This window comes from Pelophylax lessonae (assembly GCF_965119305.1).
Source record: "Pelophylax lessonae genome assembly, chromosome: 3".
In the NCBI taxonomy this organism is placed as follows: domain Eukaryota; kingdom Metazoa; phylum Chordata; class Amphibia; order Anura; family Ranidae; genus Pelophylax; species Pelophylax lessonae.
In genome coordinates, this window is record NC_138770.1 from 618,689,503 (window position 1) to 618,711,016 (window position 21,514).

General features: G+C 40.4%; 1 protein-coding gene across 1 annotated transcript in view; it reads left to right on the top strand.

Annotated features, from left to right (window-relative positions):
- The window catches only part of USH2A (usherin), a gene marked incomplete at its 5' end in the record, with an annotated part of 1,334,617 nt that overhangs the window by 662,067 nt on the left and 651,036 nt on the right, over nucleotides 1-21,514 (top strand). The gene's annotated exons all lie outside the window — the stretch shown is intronic.

Genomic DNA, 21,514 nt, shown 5'->3' on the forward strand with positions numbered 1-21,514 from the left:
AGCCTGAAGCAATGCAGACTTTAAAGGGTTTTGATTAGGAAGCAAAGCCCCGCGGTGTCATTACGGTATAAAAACTCAGCCGAACAAGCTCTGGATGTCTCGGCCTTCCTCTTGAAAACTAGTCATTGCCCACGCCTCTCTTACTCAGCCTCCCTTCCAAAACAATGCTAGACGATTGTGAGGCCATCCCCGTGCCATGAACTTACTAAAAAGATAAGTGGGACCGCTAGTGAGGAATTAAAGGATAAGGAGACTGTGTGGAATCAGTGTCAGGAGATGCCATACTACTGTTGGGTGAAGATTGTTGACTAGCGGGACGGGGAGGCTTGGAAATACGAAAGCCTACTGTCTATATTATTATTACCGCCAGGACAAATCACTCTGCTGCACAATCTTCCAAGTCTATAGATTTGGCATCAGAAATGTGTCTTTCTAATGCTGTAAGAAAAAGGACTCATAAACCTGAGCTATATTCAGCCAGTTGTCTTCCAGCTAAAGGGTATCCCCAGCCAAAAAGCTCATTACACAGCTGGAATGCATATCATGGAACTATTTTACCCGCAATAAATTTTGTAAAGCAAAAACACTTGAATTTGAAATTTGTGACTGCTCTGCTGCTGCATCAGAACAAGATATGAGGGTGAAAACAGTCTGCAAATATGACCTCTTGCAGACTTTGTCCCAGTGTCTCCATTTTGGTGGGATGGTGAACTTTAAGGAAAAACACCAAATCTAAAACCTCAACATTCCACCAAAATAAATGCAATACGTGCAAATTTAAGTGGGGGAGTCACTGGTGATATTTTATTGCTCTATTTGTGTATTACTCTGCTCTGTATGCTATTCCAACCTCTCTGTATGCAAATATCAAAACAATTGAAATTGAAAGTGGACAAACTGCTTATGGATGCCTCTGACATTACTGATGTTAATCAGCCTCTCAAAAGGGACCTCCAGCACCCTTGGTATATAGAGTGTTCATCAAAGCGATTCTATGATCCTATGTAGACTCTTCAGCACCAAAAAAGAGCAGCCATCACAGTGTCACATAAAGTAAATAATCAACTGTGTAAAGGAGTAAACAGCATTTCAGTCCTAAATTCCCAGATTGGAAACACTGGATGCTCTTGCAAGTAACTCAGGCGATATGCATGCACTGGAGGAGCAAATGCCATATATCACAGATTGCCACTTGCTTAATAGAGGAGGTAGTAGTATTTGTCCATATACTTATTGGTTACAAACAAATGGCCACTGCCCCCACCTATGACTGGCCTTCACAGCAAGGAGCACATGGAAGGGCAATGCATGTAAAACAAAACCAAAGAAAATTCCCAGCTCAACTCACCAGCCACCTGCTACCAACCACTCCAGTGTGCCCCTGTGCCTTTAAGGAGGGGTGGGATACTTCCAGGCTCACCTGTCCTTCAACTATTCATTATAATGCATGTTATACTACTATAGAGGCTCTCAAACATGTATAGAGTTAGGACTGCAAATAATGGGGTGCCTTGTCGTGGCCTCAGCACCGAACGCATGTATTTGCAAACGTGTGCTAACTAAACCCCTGTTTTAGAAATAAATGAATATAAGGGGCTGTGCTGTTAAGTAATAACGTGCATAAAGTCCTAAAAATTATATAAAATCCGAATAAGAATACTGCATTCATATATACTATGTGGTGCAATAATATACAAAGCCAAAATACCATATTGTGAATCAAAACAAAATATACAAAAAGCTCCTTTCTGCAATACCCATCACTTTGGGTTCTGATAACGTTATATCTGGGGTTTGTAATGTGCCAATGATGTCACTGCTTTCCCAGACAATGCCAGCACACCTATCCCTGCCCATCACCGCATGGAAGGTAGGAAAATAGACATGCACTGCAGTCCTGAAGGCAGCCAGAGAGGAATAGGAACAGTAAAGAATAAATAAACCTTCCACCAGTCAATTCCTGCACCATCACCCTAAAAAATGTAATACAGAAAACGGGAGTGTATAGGCTATCAAGAGGGCTGTATCGGTGCTGGTCCTACCGCTCTAAGAGACAAAGATCAGACAAGATATATATAAAGAAAAACTTTTATTGAAAATACATTTAATAAAATTCTGTACAACAGAGGTACAGTTGGACAAACACCAACATATATATAAGAACAATAAACATATGTGGACCTCTTAGTAACACCTTACCCACACCCAGCCCCACACAAGTACATAGAAAGTTGTCCTATAGTGGTGCAAGGTACGGGTGTCCAATGCATTTCGCCTACTCGGCTTCTTCAGGGAAGGGTAGGTGTAGAGCCGTCATGGCAAACCTTGGCACCCCAGATGTTTTGGAACTATATTTCCCATGATGCTCACCTACACTGCAGAGTGCATGAGCATCATGGGAAATGTAGTTCCAAAACATCTGGGGTGCCAAGGTTTGCCATCACTGGTGTAGAGGATTCACAGTATTCATAGTATTGTTTATAAAATCAGAGATGGTCCCATATATAGAGAGGCAAACCAGCCGCCTAAAAACATTTTAAAGACTGAATTATCCGTGCAGGGGATCAAATCGCTTTCAACTTTCCACAGAGCCAGTTAGACACTGTCTATCTTCAACACAGGATAGATGTATATAGGGTGACTGGATCTAAGGGGTTAGCTAACAGATCCATCTAAAACAGTCAATGGACTAAAAAGATGGTACCTGAGCCTCGGGGAGCAGATATGAGGTTTTGCCTGTAACGCTGTCCTTTTTAGGCGCTGGACCCTGGGATACGGAGCCTTGGAACCCCAAAGGCGCTCCATGCAGGGTGCTCTACAGGTCCACGGCCATGGCCCCTCTTATATAGGGGACCCAGTCCTTAAGAGTCTGCAAGACAAAGCTCGCCGTGATGGTTGAAGATTGGATTCTTGCTTATAGCAGATTCCTGCGGCGGGACTGGTGAGTCCATTTTAAATATCTACACAGCAAACAAACCTTAAAGGTAAAGATTGCGAATTGTAAATAGTTTATGCACTGTTCCGTTTAATAAGATTACAGAGACTTGTGCCAAATGTGTTTCTGCTTATAAATACATCTATTGTAGCAGGTTTATGCAAAAGTATGTTTAAAGCAGGTTGTTATTACACTGTTTCTTACCCTGAGCTGATCACCAGAAAGGGTTTCAGCTGTGACAAACAAGATTCAGCCTAAGCTGCTCTCACCCCATGTGTTTGCTGTTTTCGCCTTGGCGCTTAAGTGTCCGCATGTTCGTCTCCTGCTTCTGGGCATGTCTGTGTCAAGGCTTCGTTCGCATGAATGCGGGTACCTTCGCTTTTTATATCAGGCGTACACCGCATGGAGGGCAGGTTCGAATGCAATAGCGTGCACGTGGAGCCACGTACCACTCCGCACATGCGCTATTCGGCATAAAGAGGCGTGATTTTAAAGGAACTGTTTCCAACGCTCTAGCCTCTGGCAGAGGCTGAAGGGAACACAGAGCAGCAGCAGCTGGGTTGCGTGAGTCATTGTGGGTGTATGTTACTGGCACAAACAGGTCCTGTATCTTAGGATAATCAGTGCTGTGTGCATTAGGCTGTATAAGCTTGGCACAAGCCTTAAGTACACTTAAAAGTTAGTTCCTCAAGTCTTGCTATAAAGCAATGTCTGCCCGAAAAAGGGCTGGAGGGAGCACAGTTGGAAAAGGCACTATGATGTCATGGTCAGGCCTTGAAGGTCCTAGTCATGCTTCCACTGTGTCTACTCCTCCTGAGAAGCTAGAGGCATCCAGCCAATCTCAGCCATTACGGTTGTCAGGCATAGTAGCTACTCCGTGTACTTCTGCCACAGCCTATGTCACTAAGGACGATTTTGCGTTGGCATTAGCCAGCCTGGAGGGTAGGATAGCTGACATGATTGCAGCACCACATGGACTAAAGAAACGGGATAGATCCCCCTCTCCTGAGTCATCGCCTGAATCCGTTCAGGGTTGGGCAGAGGATGTGGAAAATGTAGTTGATGGTGACTCTTTGGAGGGTCAAGCTGAAGCTTCCACTTCCTGGGAGTCAGAGGAGCCTCTATCAGCCTCTCAATCCCAGAGATTGTTTATTCAGTCTCTTACTGAGATGGGCCAGTCTGGATACAAGTTTCATCACCTAGAGACAACTGAAGCCTCTTTTTCCTCTCTAGGTTTATTACGCCCTCCTCAGAGTCCTTGGACATTTACCATACATCCACTCTTGGAGCAAAAAGTGTATAATGATTGGGATCATCCTGATAGGTTTTTTGTTCCGCCTATAAGGTTTTCATTGTTATATCCTATGGAGGAAAAGTTTATTAAGAGGTGGAAAATTCCCTCTGTGAATGCGGCCATTTCTTCGGATAACAAGAATTGAACCTGCCCTGTGGATAATGCCCAGGTTTTTAAAGATCCAGCTGATAAAAGGAGGGAGTCTTTATTGAAGGCCTCCTTTGTGGTTGCAGGTTCTGCAGTACAACCAGCAGTAGTGGCCATAGGAGTGTGTCAGTCTTTAAAGGACCGCATAAAGTGAGTGTCCAAGACAGTTCCTTCTCAAGGAGAGTCTGTGGAAGATCTGTCCGATCTACCTCGCACTTTGCGTTTTGCAGTAGGTGCACTTACGGACTCCATAAGGCAAAAATCACGGTTTGCTCTGATGACCGTGCATATGCACAGAATCCTTTGAAGAGCTGGTCTGCGGAATTACCATGTAAAAGATTATTTATTTTGGATATACTTATCCAGATCATCACCAAAAAGGCGTTCTCCCTGAAAGTTTTGCCTAAGGGAGACCGCTCAGATTCGTAAGACCGAGAGCTTGTTTGTGCTACCAGAAGGGCCCAGAAAGAGGTTGGCAGAATCTAAATCCATGATTTCTTTAGGATTCGCCAGGTTATTACCCAGGCATATGGTTTAGTTGGAAAGGTTCCACCTTTTCCTGTAAAGGCACATTCTACCAGAGGAGTAGGTGCCTCTTGGGCACATCGCTATCAAGCCTCTATGGCTCAGATTTGCCAGGCCGTGACGCGGTCGTCGGTACATACATTCACTCGTTTCTACAGAGTAGATGTTGGGACCCAGGAGGAGTCTGCTTTTGGCCGCAGTGTTCTGCAGGCAGAGGTGTAATCCTTCTTTTGGGGTCAGATGGCGGTATTTTCTCAGATGCATTGCTTTGGGACATCCCATATGTTATGATTTATGACTCTGTGTCCTGTGATGTCCGAAAAGAAAAATGGAATTTTAATTCATACTTACCTGTAAAATCCATTTCTTGAAGTACATCACGGGACACAGAGGTCCCTCCCCTCTTCTATGGGGTCTTTATTGCTTGCTACAAAACTGAAGTACTTCCTCTGTGGGAGGGGCTATATAGGTGGTCATCAATTCTGATTGGTTGCCACTGTCCTTCACCTATAGGTGACTATATAACCCATATGTTGATTTATGGCTCTGATGTACTTCTAGAAATAGATTTTACAGGTAAGTATGAAAAAAAAAATAAAAAAATACATTTTTTAACACTGTGCTATTCTTTCTACAGTTTTCTCTTATGAATCCTCAGATGTGGTGGCAGCATTAGTGTTCTTTTTGATTATTGTATCTGCTTATTTTGCCATGACAATTCTGTAAAGGGGCTTATGTTGTAGTCCTCAAAGATAGCTGAGAACAATGTATTTAATAACAGTCAGCGCAGGCAGAGAGCTCAGGTTATCATTTCTGGCATAATCAACAGGTTTTTTTTGAACGTCTCAAACAGATATACAAAAGGCTTTCAATAATATATTTAACAGACCAAAAGGGGCCAAATATGAAAAGTTTGTTGTTAGGGTTTACATTTACCTTAGGTTTTTATGCAGTACATTTTTATAAAAAAAAAATTTTTTAAAACAGTACAAAAAAGGCAAAGAATTGCAAAGAATACAAAAAAAGTGAAATAATAATGTAAGCTATTCATAAAGTAATTAAATCTAAAATGTGCACACTATAATAAAGTGTTAGTAAAGTCCACTTTTTGACTTGTACCTACAGGTAAGCCTATTATAAGGTTTCCCTTTAGTTACAGTGAAAATCTCCTAAACTTGCACTGTTTAGGAAGATATTCACTTCTCTTCTCGGGTTGCTCTTCGGTGCTCCTGGCCCCTCCCTCCTGTCGAGTGCCCCCCCATAGCCAGCAGCTTGCTATGGGGACACCTGAGCCTAGCTGCAGCTCCGTGTATCTATTCAGAGATGGAGCTGTTGTTTGGGCCTGCCCCCTCTATCTCCCTATTGGCTAACTGAGTTTGATTGACAGCAGTGGTAGACAATGTCGCTGCTTGTGTCTCAGTCAATCAGGAGAGAGAGAGTCCCAGACGGCTGAGGCACCCGTGGACATCACTGGATAGAAAGGGGACTCAGGTAAGTATTAGAGGGGCTAAGGGGGGCTGCTGCACATGGAAGACTTTTTACCTTAATGCATAGAATGCATTTAGATAAAAAACCTTCTGACATTTTTCAACCCCTTTAAGCAAAAAAACTGCAAATTTGATACATTAAAAACTAAGATGTTTGAATTGAAGAGGCTGAAAAGTTAGTTAAGTTGTACATTTGTATACATACTGTATATTTGACTCCTTAACCATTTCCCGACTGTCCGCCGCCTATTTACTGCGGCAGTGCGGCCCTCCTGCGCGTTCGTCGCGCACCTGCAGCTAGAGGGGCGAGCACGCGGCGCGCTCCCGCCCCACTCGGCAACAGGGACACGGATGCACGGGATAGGCGGCTCTGATTGCTACCTGACACTTGCGATCGCTCCCCGCTGAGAGAGAAGAACGGTCAGCTGTTGTAAACACAGCTGACCATTCTTCTCCCTGGAATGATCATAGACCTCCTGTGATCCTTCTATATAGGAACACACGTCTCTATGGTCATTTCACAAGCCACACCCCCCCCACCAACCTTTTGATACCGATATTGTACATACCTTTAGTGGACAGTCAGTTACCATCATTCTCTTTAGATTTATTGAACAAGCTAGGTGACAATATGCTCCTCATTTGGGTGCTCTACGGGCAACAAACTCTACCCCTCCTTTTAGTATTTCTCGAAATAAAGTAAGCCCTCGTTCACACTTGTGCGTTTTATCATTGGATTTGACGGTTTTAAATCACATGACAAGATTTAAAACAAAGCCGCAATGAAATCAGAGGTACAAATTGCACTGATCTACGGCTTTGAAATCGTGCTGAAGTAGCGCAAAAGCTACACACTTTACAAGCTGCACTGGTATGAACCAGGACTTACTGAATAAAACTGGTATTTACTGATTTTTTGATCTTCTTCACTTGCTCCATACTGTATATGGTTGAGAATATTAACTGTTTATGATGGTTCTCTTTCCATTACCCTTTATCACTGATCAATTCTTCTCTTCTCTTATTCCTTGCATGTTGCTAAACTGAGTTGATGATCTGATTGCTGTAACGCTTCTCCCTATAAATCTTTTGTTTAAATCCATAGATTCATTGTCAAAAGTATGTAAATCCAAACAATTCCTCCTCCATCTAATGTATTGTGCCCGTATAATTGCTCTGCTAGTGTGTTGCAAGTGTCAGCCCAATGCATGCAACAATAAACGGCTATAGATTTTCTATTTGTTTTAGTAAAGATATCCATACTTAAATCTCAGTGTATGGAAAATTCAAAATAGTTAGAGTAACTCCACTTTTCTTAAGATAAAAACATTCCCCGCTGGGTGATTTATGCATATTGCAAGTGTTTTAACAAACTTTTCTGCAGATTCCTACCTTTTGGTATTCTGAAGATATAACTGTTTGTTTTTCTGTGTCCATGTGCAACGTGGATGTGAATGGGAGTGTCTTTATAATTATCGATCAGCTGCTGCACTTGCAGGGCTCTAATGAGGAAAGTGGCAGGGTCTGCATTCCTTTGGACATGATTTTCCTTTGGGAGCATCTCACCAAAAATTGTATTATTGTTGTAGGGAATGCCTAAAATCTAACTTGTATCTTAGTGCAGACTTCTGGGAAAATCAATTAGCCAATCACATGCACAGGAAATTACATTTCAGGGAGATGTTCTGTATACCATCTGTGTTCAGAAGGCCTCCAGGTTGCCATATTGCATTGCATTTTACATAAAATTATAGCGCTTACATTTCCGGCACGTGCCAGGAATGTAACTGTTCTTTTTTTAAACTGCTTAAATCGATGGGTTTAGTTCTGTTTTAATTGTATCTAGAGATGTGGCACTCCTCTAATCTACCCATAAATGGGTTAGCAAAATAAACCTAAGCATCAAAACTTCCCACTCTAAAGCCAAAAATAGTTCATTGTTTTTCTCCAAGGCCTCTAATGTCAGGGACCCAATTGTAGATCCTAAACTCCCAAATCTTTCAATCCTTCAAACTAACTCTATTCGCAGTGAACAAATGTCCCTACTTTCTAAATCTGGAAATGTTTGTTGGACTTTGTGGACCCCTGGACCAAAAGTATTTTACATGCATGGCTAAAGACATGGTGTCCAGGGGCTATAAGCTAGAGTCTTAATCTTTGCCTCCACCCTGCTTCATCTCTTCTAACCTGCCTGTGTCTATGCACAGGCTAAAGCCCAGTACACACGGGCCAAAATTGGTTGGTTCAGCAGGAACCAGCCTACTTCCAGTCAGTGTGTACAGCTGTTTGTTTAATAGAAGCCAGTATGCAAGTAATGTTCAGTATATTCTGGTGTGTGTGTGTGGGGGGGGGGAGGTCCTTGAATCAAGATCGCTTTTTGTTGATGTTGGGATCTGTCAGTTTTTTTGCGTTCAACACGCTGGTTGAAAAAAAACTGCGTGTGTGCACCTGGCTTAACAGGGCTGCTGTTATAAAAATCACGGGGCCCCATACAGCCTAGCTGACAGGGCCCCCCTGGCTGAAAGTTGACCGAGGACACAGATTTATCAGTCCCTTTCTCTGCAACCTCAGCTGCACAGATGTGTGAATTGGAAGCACCAAGGCTTCCTGCTCATTCACAGACTGAAGCATGGTAAATACAGTTTACTATGATTCAGTGATGAATGGACACATGAGTGATTGGTAGCGATCACTCACTGTGTTCATTCAGGAGAGTAAGGGACCAGAAAATGACATATTTACTGACCTCTTGCCCCACTCTCCATCCTGAAACATCCACCTGTGTGCCTGCAGCTGCTGCCGACAGGAGAGGAGGGAAGCCAGCAGCGCTGTGGTGGAAAGTGGCACACAGGGGGGCCCAGGCAGCAGATGGAAGCGGTGTATGTGCTAGAACCAATCCTCCACCCAGAGGGAGAAAGAGGAGGAGAAGCTGGCAGGGCTGCAGGAGGAGGCAGAAGTAGATCAGTGGCTGCAAAAAGACAGTACAGCCGGCCCTCCTGCCCAGCAGGTGCCCATGCCCCCCCCCCCCCTTTGAACTGATGGGGCCAAGACCCAGTGCAGGAGGGCTGGCTGTACTGCCTTATCAGCATCCTTGATTGCCATTGTTCCAGAAGAGGAAAGGTTTCCGCGGTTTTGGCTGTGCACTCTCCTCAAGGTGTATATAGGTGAAGGTGTGGGGTAAATTTTTTGCTCAGCTGTTGAGAGAGGACTACAAGCCACACAGGGAGCGTTGTGTTTTTAAAGAGTCAGAATAGTTGTGTAGTGCTACATAATCAGGAAGCACAATCTACTTATAAAGGAATAGGGTGAGGGAATAGTCCCACATTTGATCAGGCCTAAGGCTGCAGACAAATTGTCTGGACATTACCCAACCAGGGGAATGGGACTTTATAGGCAAGGATTTGAAAGGTGGATAAACAATTGAATATGGACCAAAAGCAGTAAAACATTTCAATTTTTATTACAAACAAGTAAAAATATTTGACAAGACATGATATAAAATCGATATAAAATCGAGGATGCAGCATGTACATCAAAAACATATAATGCATAAAGGAACCAAATAACGTGAAAAGAAAGGGACCCTTGTGATCCCTTTTTCACGTTATTTGGTTCCTTTATGCATTATATGTTTTTAATGTACATGCTGCATCCTCGATTTTATATCGATTTTATATCATGTCTTGTCAAATATTTTTACTTGTTTGTAATAAAAATTGAAATTTTTTACTACTTTTGGTCCATATTCAATTGTTTATCCACCTTTCAAATCCTTGCCTATAAAGTCCCATTCCCCTGGTGGGGTAATGTCCGGACAATTTGTCTTCAGCCTTAGGCCTGATCAAATGTGGGACTATTCCCTCTCCCTATTCCTTTCTATGTTCAATTATGAATGCGGCAAGGATTGGTGGTTATGTGTGAACCAATGCTCCTCCCTTTCTGCACAATCTACTTATGTCATGGGCAAATATTAATGACTCCATACACATATACAAATGCAAAATATACATTTAGGTAGTTTTTTAATTATTACCAAAAATGTATAACATTATATTGCACTGTATACTCAGGCATTACCTAATTTACCCCCAAATGTCTCGCAAAGTACTAAGTATGTTTCTATTGTTTTTGCCCTTGCGTACAAATTAGGTTTATCCCTTTTACTTGTATAGATTTAAAAAAAAAAAATTGCAATTGCTACCAATTCCCTCTAAGGCTTTGTTTGTGAGATCTGAGATTGGACAAGTAAACATTTGATGTGCTCTGACAAAAAAAAGATGCGATCTTACAACTGAGGAAAGGGATTAATATCTAGTGGGTGGTAGTCCGTCCTTAATATTATAGACAGAGATAATGTACCGGATCTAATTCTTCCCAGCAATTAAAAACCTGGAAGGACACAAATGGTTTTTTAATTTTCTAATATGAAAATTAATCTTCGGAAAAATGTTCTACAGTTTTGTGCCTTAAGTTGGTAGAAAATCATTTTCTCCTTAACCAATCATTTTTTGCAAATTGAGATCAATGAAATTCTTCCAAAAATAGCAAGAAATCAATGAGAGAAAGACCATCATTCATGACCATTCGGTGACTTATAGCTGCACTGACAGTAATCAGTAGAGTGTCCCTAATCCACAGTGCAAATTCATATAACCGCTACATCTGCCTTTGTATCTGTATCTTTGTGTCTGTACTTTTTTTTTTTCCATGTAAGACAATGCTTGATTTTATGCAAATGATGTAATCAAGGAAATGGTGAAGGAGGTGGTGTCGCTTATATCAGCCCAGGCAGGAACCATCAAGACAACACACTGTGTATAGCAATATGCTCATAATGTTAAACGATAAAGAGAGAAAAAAATGAAGTGCTTTTTTCATTAGGTTTCAGTTTACTATTTGTGATTGCTAATGTATTATACTGCCGCTATAGCATGTAAATGATATGGGTGTATTAAACATTCATATGTGAACATTTAAAGAACAACTGTTTTACACAGTATATAAATAAAGAGTGCTAGAAGAGATGAAATACTTAACTTCGTTGGAGATGCGGCAGGTTCCTTTTAGTGGTGGCTACGCGTTTGATAGCCCTGACACCAATGATATCTACTTAACCACTTTACCACCGGAGGATTTTGCTGTCTTACGTCCAGGCCACTTTTTGCGATTCGGCACTGTGCGACTTTAACTGACAATTGCGCGGTCGTGCAATGCTGTACCCAAACTAAATTTACGTCCTTTTTTCCCACAAACAGAGCTTTCTTTTGGTGGTATTTGATCACCTGTGCGATTTTTACTTTTTGCGCTATAAACAAAAAAAGAGCGTACATTTTGAAAAAATAACAATATTTTTCACGTTTTTTTATATGAAATTCCCCCCCAAAAATTTTTAAAAATCTAAATTTTTTAAAATTTTTGGCCAATTTGTTTTCTGCTACATATTTTTGGTAAAAAAAATCACAATAAGTGTATTTTGATTGGTTTGCGCAAAAGTTATTGCGTTTACTAACTAAGGGAAAGATTTCTGTCATTTTTGGTGGGTTTTTTTTAAACGAGTAATGACGGCGATCTGCGATTTTTTTTTGCGGGACTGCGACATTGCAGCGGACAGATCGGACCCTTGACTGACATTTTTGACACTTTTGGGGGTTCCAGTGACATTACTACAGTAATCAGTGCTATAAATATGCACTGTTACTGTAAAAATGACACTGGCAGGAAAGGGGTTAATTTTATTGGAGAGGGAGGGGTTAATGTATGCCTGGTGCTTACTGACATGTGTGGGGGGAGGTGACTGAGTGACACAGGGACAAATCGCATGTTCAGCTGTGCTGAACCCTGCAATCTGACCCTGCCTGTCACTTAGGAGATCCGCCCGCTTTGTTTACACGATCTTCACACTCGATTCCCTGACGATCGGGGAAGAGCAGCGGCGATCGCCGCTGCTCCTCCCTTGGCCCGACTCCCGCTGTGACTGAACACAGCGGGAGCGAGCCTCCGGCGGCGCACGCACGCCGCCCACAAGGGGAGGAGTCCAGCGATGTAGTACTTTAGTACTTAGTACGTTGCTGGACGGTAGCAGCAATGTGAGCAGACCTAAAGTGGTTAAGAGGAGCATCTGAGTTTAGGCTGTCTGAGATCACATGATCAAAAGTCTAGGCCCTTATACACGTAGGCAACGTACAAAGGGACCACCATGGTGCAAACGTTTGTCCAGAAATTTCTCTTTTCATACATTCAAACAATGCTGTTAATATTTAAGTATATGTCTATTTTAAAGGAAGCCTCTAGTCTTTATACAGTACCTTGGATATTTGGGGAATGTGATCCATGGCCAAGACATTCCTATTTTTCTTTTTTGCTGTGGATAGCATAGGGAAGGATAAGAAGCCCTGTCATTTTTGTATTGCTGTCTGTGTCCCTACTGGGGAGAATTACCCTCTCTATTTGTCCAGGATAACATTATCACAGGAAGTCCAAAGCTTTACAGTTTTCACTAAACAGAAGGTGAGGATAAAGGGTTCCAATGAGAACAACTATTCCTGTGACAACTGTCTAAGAGGAGAATTTCTGTCCTAGACTAGGAAAAGTTTTTGCCTAGTGTTGGGCATATTTATTTTGAAGAAATGGCAACTACAGCCCTGCAGAACCCATTGAGGGTCTTTTACTGCTGTTTGTCAAATATATTTAGTTATTACGGGTACTTACATAGCGTCCTCAATTTACGCAGTGCTGTACATATATATTGTCCAATTACATCAGTGCCTGCCCTCAATGAGCTTACAATCTAAGGTCCCTAACTCACATACATACACATACTAGGAATAAATAATGAAGAATCTCTACAAATTCATCCAATACAGACACCTCTGCTTACCCCCATCTTCTGGGGCTCAACGTTTTGTCACATCAAGTAATGGCGTTCAACCAATATCCAGTATACGATAACCTAAAATATTTTTATGAACATCTGTAAACAAAAGGTCTGTGTGGAGACAAATATGTTCTCCAAAAGCCTTTAGATGGGTAACTCGATCTCCTTAGCTTATTGCAACCCTAGACATGTAAGTAACCACTTAACTGATATCCCTACCTTCTACCATTACAAGCTTTTTTTTTTTTTTTTTTGCTTGATTACCACACTTAAACAGACCTCACTTTGTTTTTTCCCTCTTTTTTTTTCTCTAATTATCTTTTGGAGGTATTACTATTGGCCACCCAAGGTATTCTTCCCACTGAGCACCAATTGGAGAGGCATCCTTTCCATTGACCACCATTGTAAATGGGAATTATTTTCACAGATCACCAATGTAATGGGGGAATTCTCTCCATTGACCACCAATGTAAGAAAAATTCTTCCAAATGACCCCCAATGAAAGGGGGTCATTCTTTTTTCTGGCCACCAAACTAAGGGGATTTTCTTTCATTGGGCACCAATATAAGAGGCATTGTTTCCACTGACCACCAATGTACAGGGATTTTCTTCCATTGAGCACCAATATAAAAGGCATTGTTTGCACTGACCACCAATGCAAGGGACATTCTTCCCCCTGACTACCAATGTAAAGAGCAATTATCCTACTGACCTCCACAGACTATTAATGAAGAACGGGGTTGTTAAAGTCATGTTTAAGATAGGCCACAAAGGCAACATAGGCATCAGTGACTTGCGTTTTGACAGATATTTTTTTCGTACAACTATTGCATAATAATTAGTGAATTTTGATTGGAGTTTTTGTCCTTGACCACCAATGTAATGGGGATTTCTTCCTCCAACTGATCGCCAATGTAATGGATCATTTTGCTCATTGACCCCCAATGTAAAAAATATTTATCCCACTAAATGCTCCCAATCTCCCACTGACCACCAATGTAAGGGAGTACTACATTAATCCTAATGTAGGGGACTACAGTAATACCTTGGTTTGCGAGTATAATTAGTTCCAGCAGCATGCTTGTAATCTAGAACACTTGTATATCAATGCAAATTTTCCTATAAGAAATAATGGAAACTCAGATGATTTGTTCCCCAACCATAAATAAAGATATGCTGCCATCATATCTAAAGTACATTACTGTACAGTATAAGCATGCCATCCCCTCTGTTAAATAACATTGTGTCCCTCTGTTTGTACTGTATATAAAGATGCCGATATACTGTACTGTATCAGAGCGTCTGCCGGCGCACGTGTGATTCCTCGGCTCTCTGCTTCTCTCCTCACCTCCTCCCTGGATGACTTCAGAGGGAGTGATCAGCCCCGCCCGCCGGGGAGAGCAGAGAGATGAAAAGTCACATAAGCGCCAGACGCTCTGAAACAGTAAAAAATCAGCATCTTTTATATACAGTACAGGCACAGGGACACATAATGGTATGTAACAGAGGGGATGGCATGCTTATTCTGTACTAAACTGCTCGTATGTCAAGACGGCGCTCGCATATCAAGACAGATTTCTTTTAAAAATGTTGCTCGTCTTTCAAAATGCTCGAAAACCAGGTTACTCGCAAACCAAGGTATTACTGTACTACTATATCCTTTTTTTTTTTCTGACCATTTTTTATTGTTTCATAGCATGATTATTTCTGTCAAGTAGAAAAAAGATATAAAACATTTATTTTAAAAAGATCTAAACTGTAAAAATGTATTTAAAGTTAAATTGAACCACAACCATTGTAATTTTTATTTTAAAAACGTGTTACTCCCTTTATCTCTCTCTGTCCTGTATCATCCTGGGTGCATGGGCAATAAAGTGTGTTGAGAACAGGAGCATAGTGAGGAGAAACCCGTTTTTAAATGGGAAGGGGAGGGGCAAGAGGAAATCATCCTGGGGTGACAGCTATGCCACTATGTTATCCATGGGCCAACAGTAGTAATCAAACAAGATTTTGTTTACCTTGTCCAATCTACTTTACTCTGTAGAACAGTTGGTCAAGGCTATCTGAAGGTACAAACAGTCATGATATGTTCACTCAATCTGGCTGAAAATAGTTGGATTTAGAGACTCTAATCTTATGTTTATGGGTACCCTTATTGCTTTCAAACAATTAATAATATAAGGAATATAAGAACAGTCTTCTCAATAATGATTAACTAGGATTTAAAACTGATAGCATCAGACATAAAAATGGTCCTCTTATCCCCATATGAGTGTTTACATGCTCCAGTCACATCTTATCTTATAGAGATCTGATAAGCTGTATCAGTCATTTGAACAGGTTTTAATGGGCTAGGTAATCCCTGGTATCAAAACCAATATCTTTTAAAGAAAAAGTTTGAAAATCTGGCAATTAAAAAACATTGTTTTTTTACTTACAATGATAAAATGATGTTAAAAAAATGCTGCTAGAATTTAGATACATATTATTAACCCCTTTATGACTATAGGGGAGTTTATACATTTTTATATATATATATTTTTTTTTTTATGTAAACCTGATGTCACTATAAAAAGGGTAATTGTAGTCCCACTAAGCTCATAAAAACTTCCTAAATCCATGGTTGACAAAAACACCTTTTAAAGTTAGTATCCAGGTCCGGTTTGCTCTAACAAGGAGATAAAAATCGCCTCCCCCCTCCTTGATCCTTAAAGGCTTTTATATAGTGCTTGGGTCATAATAAACTCATTTTTAATGTCTGCATTTACAAACACAACCACCTTTTTAAGCCTTCATTTAAAGCAATCATTTGAGTCTAGATTTAGCTATATATAAAACTAGTCTGTTTTTTTTTTTTTTTTTTTCACAAGGTTTTTGGGCACTTTTTAGCTATCTATCTCTACTTCTTGGTAAGAGAGATCTAAGACAGGCATTTTTTTTTTTTTATGGGATGCAGTGTTAAGGTAACACTGTCAGGTGATTACTGTCAAATGACTATAATCATCCCTTGGAAGACTGTCGGCTTATTTATTACGACAATGCATGAAGGAAAGTTTAGTGCTCACAGGAGCCAATTATTGTCCAACTTCTACTGGTCTGATTTAAAATGTAAATCCAGATATCTTTCTATGGGATTACTGCCTTCTTTATTCAAAAGAACTAGCTCTGGGATCTGTGTCCCCTGCCTTTGACGACTCCTCCTTCCTTAAGGGGACATTAATGCCACTCTTTACATCAATGCCCTATGAGTGCAGGGCACCATACTCAGGGGTGGGGCTATGACATCCTACAGTCTTGGTGTCATTCAACTCTGAAAACTGTGGCAAAGAAAAGGTACTGCAGGGGAAAGCCCCATATTGACAGTGAGTATTGCAGCCACTGCTGTTTTTTTGTTCAAGGGAACAATAAAATGAATGCAAAGGTGAGCCTTAATATCTTTGGCTTCCAATCCCTTCATTGTGACCTTCATCATCAGTAAGACCTTACCATGGTAATGATCCAAATTTAGGATGGAACAATTCTGTGTAGGGGAATTAAACAAAAACATCCTTACCTCTCTAACAAATGGCACTGTTGGGAGTTTAGTGAGTGCACAAAAGGTTAGGCAGACTATAGCCATATGAGGAGAACTTTGATTCTAAGAACACCTTCTTCTTATAACTACTGTAACCACAAAATCTAGATGTCCCATGTCCTTGTAGCACAAGCTAAAGAGGCTTCACAGAACAGAATCATGTGTCCGAAGTTCCCCTGAGAATGTCTGACCAGAATGCTCTATTTTGCTCTTTTGCATTATTTATTGTACAGATTAAATTGATTTTATTTTGGCTTTAATGCTTTGTTTTCTGGATAGCGTTAGACTTTACAAATTTTACAAATTTCATTTGTTCACGGAGTTGCTGGTATAAAATTGCTGCCGTTTTAAAGACTTATTTTTCAAGTACTCATTGGCCATGTAAACTTTTCAAGGTGAAGTCTAATTTTGTTATTTTGGTTTTAAATATTAAAGTGGGGGTTTATTAAGCAACATGCTTCTAATCTGCTTCCGTACACGCCATTGTTTTAATAAAATAATGATCGTTCATTTTCGCCACAGGCTCAGCAGCATATAGTGTAAAAGTAATCCCTTACTTATGGTAAATTATTGTACTCCTCCAGCAGAGCTCATCCACCAACACATCTAATGTATTACCGTATAGATAGATCCCTAGTAGGGAAAACAGAATCTGAGATGGGGTGTAGAATTATAAAGAGCTATAAGAAGTTTATTTTTAGAGTAAATTAGTCTTAAAGCTGAACTCCAGGCATAGTCCCCCTTCCTTCGCTCCCCAACTAACTGTTAGGTCATTAAATCTAAGCTAAAAGCCCAAAAATACCTAAATCTGTGGTCATTTGACACATTGGGCCCTGGGTCTTCTGTCTTCTTTACTTGTTCAATATGTTTATTGATTTCAACAAAACAAAGGCACTTGAAAAAAAGAAAGAGGCGACAATCAAGTAGGCACTGGTAAAAATATACAGTGTCTTAAAAAGTATTCATACCCTTTGAAATTTTCCACATTTTGTCATGCTACAACCAAAAAACGTAAATGTTCAAAAAAAATATTTTGGAAAAAAAAAACGTAAATGCGTTTAATTGGGATTTTATATGATAGACCAACACAAAGTGGCACATAATTGTGAAGTAGAATGATAATGATAAATGGTTTTCACAATTTTTTACAAATAAATAACTGAAAAGTGTGTCAATATTTTGTAGAACCACCTTTGCTGCAATTACAGCTGCAAGTCTTTTTGGGAATGCCTCTACCAGCTCTACCACACATGTAGAGAGTGAAATGTTTGCCTATTCTACTTTGCAAAATAGCTTCCAAGCTTCCAGGGGCTGTCAGATTTGATGGAGAATGTCTGTGAACAGCAATTTTCAAGTCTTGCCACAGATTCTTTATTGGATTTAGGTCTAGACTTTGACTGGGCCATTCTAACACATGAATATGCTTTGATCTAACCATTTCATTGTAGCTCTCGCTGTATGTTTAGGGTTGTTGTCCTGCTAAAAGGTGAACCTCTGCCCCATTCTAAAGTCTTTAGCAGACTCTAACAGGTTTTCTTCTAAGATTGTCCTGTATTTGGCTCCATCTTCCCATCAACTCTGACCAGCTTTCCTGTGTGCCTGCTGAAGAAAAGCATCCCCACATGGTGTGTTCAGGGTGATGTGCAGTGTTAGTGTTCTGCCACACAAAGCGTTTTGCTTTTAGGCCAAAAAGTTCAATTTTGGCCTTATCTGACCAGAGCACCTTCTTCCACATGTTTGCTGTGTCCCCTACATGGCTTATCACAAACTGCAAAGGGACTTCTGATGGTTTGCTTTCAACAATGGCTTTTTTCTTGCCACTCTTTCATAAAGGCCAAATTTGTGGAGTGCACGACTAATAGTTGTCCTGTGGACAGATTCTCTCACCTGAGCTGTGGATCTCTGCAGCTCCTCCAGAGTTACCATGGGCTTCATGGCTGCTTCTCTGATTAATGCTCCCCTTGCCCGGCCTGTCAGGTAGGTTTGTAGCTGTGTCATACTCTTTCCATTTTCAGATAATGGATTGAACAGTGCTCCGTAAGATGTTCAAAGCTTGGGATATTTATACTGTAAATAAATTACACACAGATGGACTCTATTTACTAATTAGGTGATTTCTAAAGGCAATTGGTTCCACTAGATTTTAGTTAGGGGTATCACAGTAAAGAGGGCTGAATACAAATGCACCCCACACTTTTCAGATATTTATTTGTAAATAATTGTGAAAACCATGTATCATTTTCCTTCTACTTCACAATTATATGCCACTTTGTGTTGGTCTATCACATAAAATTCCAATAAAATACATTTATGTTTTTGGTGGTAACATGACAAAATGTGGAAAATGTCAAGGGGTATGAATATTTTTTCAAGGCACTGTAGTACAAAAAGAAAAAAAGAAACAATGATCGAGATAAGATATATTGTAGTAAATAAACTGACTAATTATATAGAGAAGACCAGCTAGCTAGGGCAGATATTGTCAGGCAAGGGGTATGCATCATATAGAAAATACAATTATCTTGGTATCTCAGCTTTAATCGTCTCAGGTGTAGCAGAAGATTAAGAGAGGATAGCCTTCCAAGTGTATTCATGGTAAAGGGAGGGCTGAAAGGTAGGGCTGAGTAGGAGAGGTGGTTGGTAAGGGCGAGCGGGGTTCCCGAGGGTCACCTGAAGTGAAAAAATGGGAAGTTAATGAAAGTTAGTCCAAAAAGAGTGTCATGAGAGAAGCAGCAGGAAGGAGGGAGGCAGATAATAAGTTACCAAGGGTTGTCAAAGCTTAGTACATTTTGGTACCTTATCTAGCATACCTGCTTCAATTTTAGCATGGACCTCAGCTTGTGTTTAGTCTCCACTATATTAAGAGTGGGGGACTTACATGACTTTGCTATAGTTTATTTTGCAGCAGTAGTTATTAATATATAAAATGGGAAGAGGTCTGAGGAGACTGCATAAATATTGGGGTTGATTTACTAAAGGCAAATAGACTATTCACTATGAAAGAGCAGTTGCTTCATGAGGTGAAGCTTCACTTTGCAAAGAATACCCAATCATGTGCAAGGGAAAAAAAAAACTGCATTTTTGCTTGCACATGATTAAATAATGGAAGTTAGCAGAGCTTCTGCTCATTTACTAAGCTCTGGAGCAACAGCCATAGTTTCCCTGATCTTGCTTCCTATTTGCTACAACTGATGATTAGGGATAAGCAAAATTGAAAGTTACACAGCTCCAGGGTGGTTGCAGCACAGCCCAATTCATTTAAATGGGTCTCGTTCAGGTATAATTTTTGCGGCAGCCGTAAACCACAGCATCACAGCTGCAGTATGTGTACACCCCCAGCCACTGCCTTTGCAGCTTAAGGGGGAGCTGTTGGGGGAGGGGGCATAAAAACATGTCTCAACCTGTGTTTTTACCTCTGCCAAACCGCAAGTGTAAATGAGCCCTAAACAAAATGAACGAAAAAGAAAAAACTACCCTAAATACACTCCCAAAAAAACTCTAAAAAGGGGAAGAGAAAAAGGAGAAAAATATTTTGGTAAGAAAAAAAAGAGTAGTAAAAATAAAAAAGAGCAGCTAAGTGAGCCACCAACAAATCTATTTCTCGAAGCTTCACTCCACTCATCCCTGATAACCAGAGACCTTCAAATGCCATATTGCCTTGGCGCCATACTAAAATGCTACATTTTGCCTATTTTTCGGTGAAATGCCATATTTTGCCGATTTTTGGGAAAATGCCACATTTTTTGTCATATTTTGCCTTATTTGGGCCAAGTTTTGAGAAAAAAATAGAAATATTCTAATATTCTTCAAGTGGGACAGTAATATTTGTCAGCAATGTCTTCATATAGAAATATGAAGATTTAATACCACCTTACACAGTGTATTCCATGTGCTTGTCTGTGAGAGAGACACACAGACTCTCATTGGCAGACTTCCCTATTGTTTGTGTATTGGGAGGGAATGTGGATTGTGAATGTCTCATTGTTAAATGTTAATAACCTTACATTGTTCTGTCTGCCTTAAGATAAACTTATTATGGGATGTATATGTGTATGTGGATTGGCTGCTAAGGAAGGGGGGGGGGGTTGTCCCACAGTGTATATCTTTGTGTACACTGTATCTAAAAATCCATTAGCAGGGTGGAGGACAGTAGGGAAACGCATATATATATCAGCTCTCTTTCCCACGTCCTTCATACCAAGCTGAAGTGTATTACTGAAGAGTCATCGCTCGTGTTTTACATTTTCAAGTTCTCCTAATTCAATATGCCTAAAGTTGCTAGTTCAAATGTAACCGTTTTCAAGAAGTGGAATAATTTTGTCAGCACTTTCGCCGTGGAAGGTGGGAATATATTCTGCAAATTGTGCACGAAAATTCAAAATTAAAGTACATCCTCAGCAACCGTTGCCTCAATTTTTCTATGGAGAGCATAGTCGCTCACGTAAAATTATACTATAATTAAACGAAAATTGTTATAATACCTGTAAATAGTAATAAAGTAGCTATTATGATTCGAGTTGCACAATTTAATATCCCTTTTACGATAGGAAGGAGGGTGGAAAGTTGAAAAATAAATGCCAGATTTGGACAAAATAAGTGCCATATTGCCACACTTTTTAGTGCCACATTTCGTAAAAATAAATGCTATATTTTGAAGGTCTCTGCTGATAATGGTTGT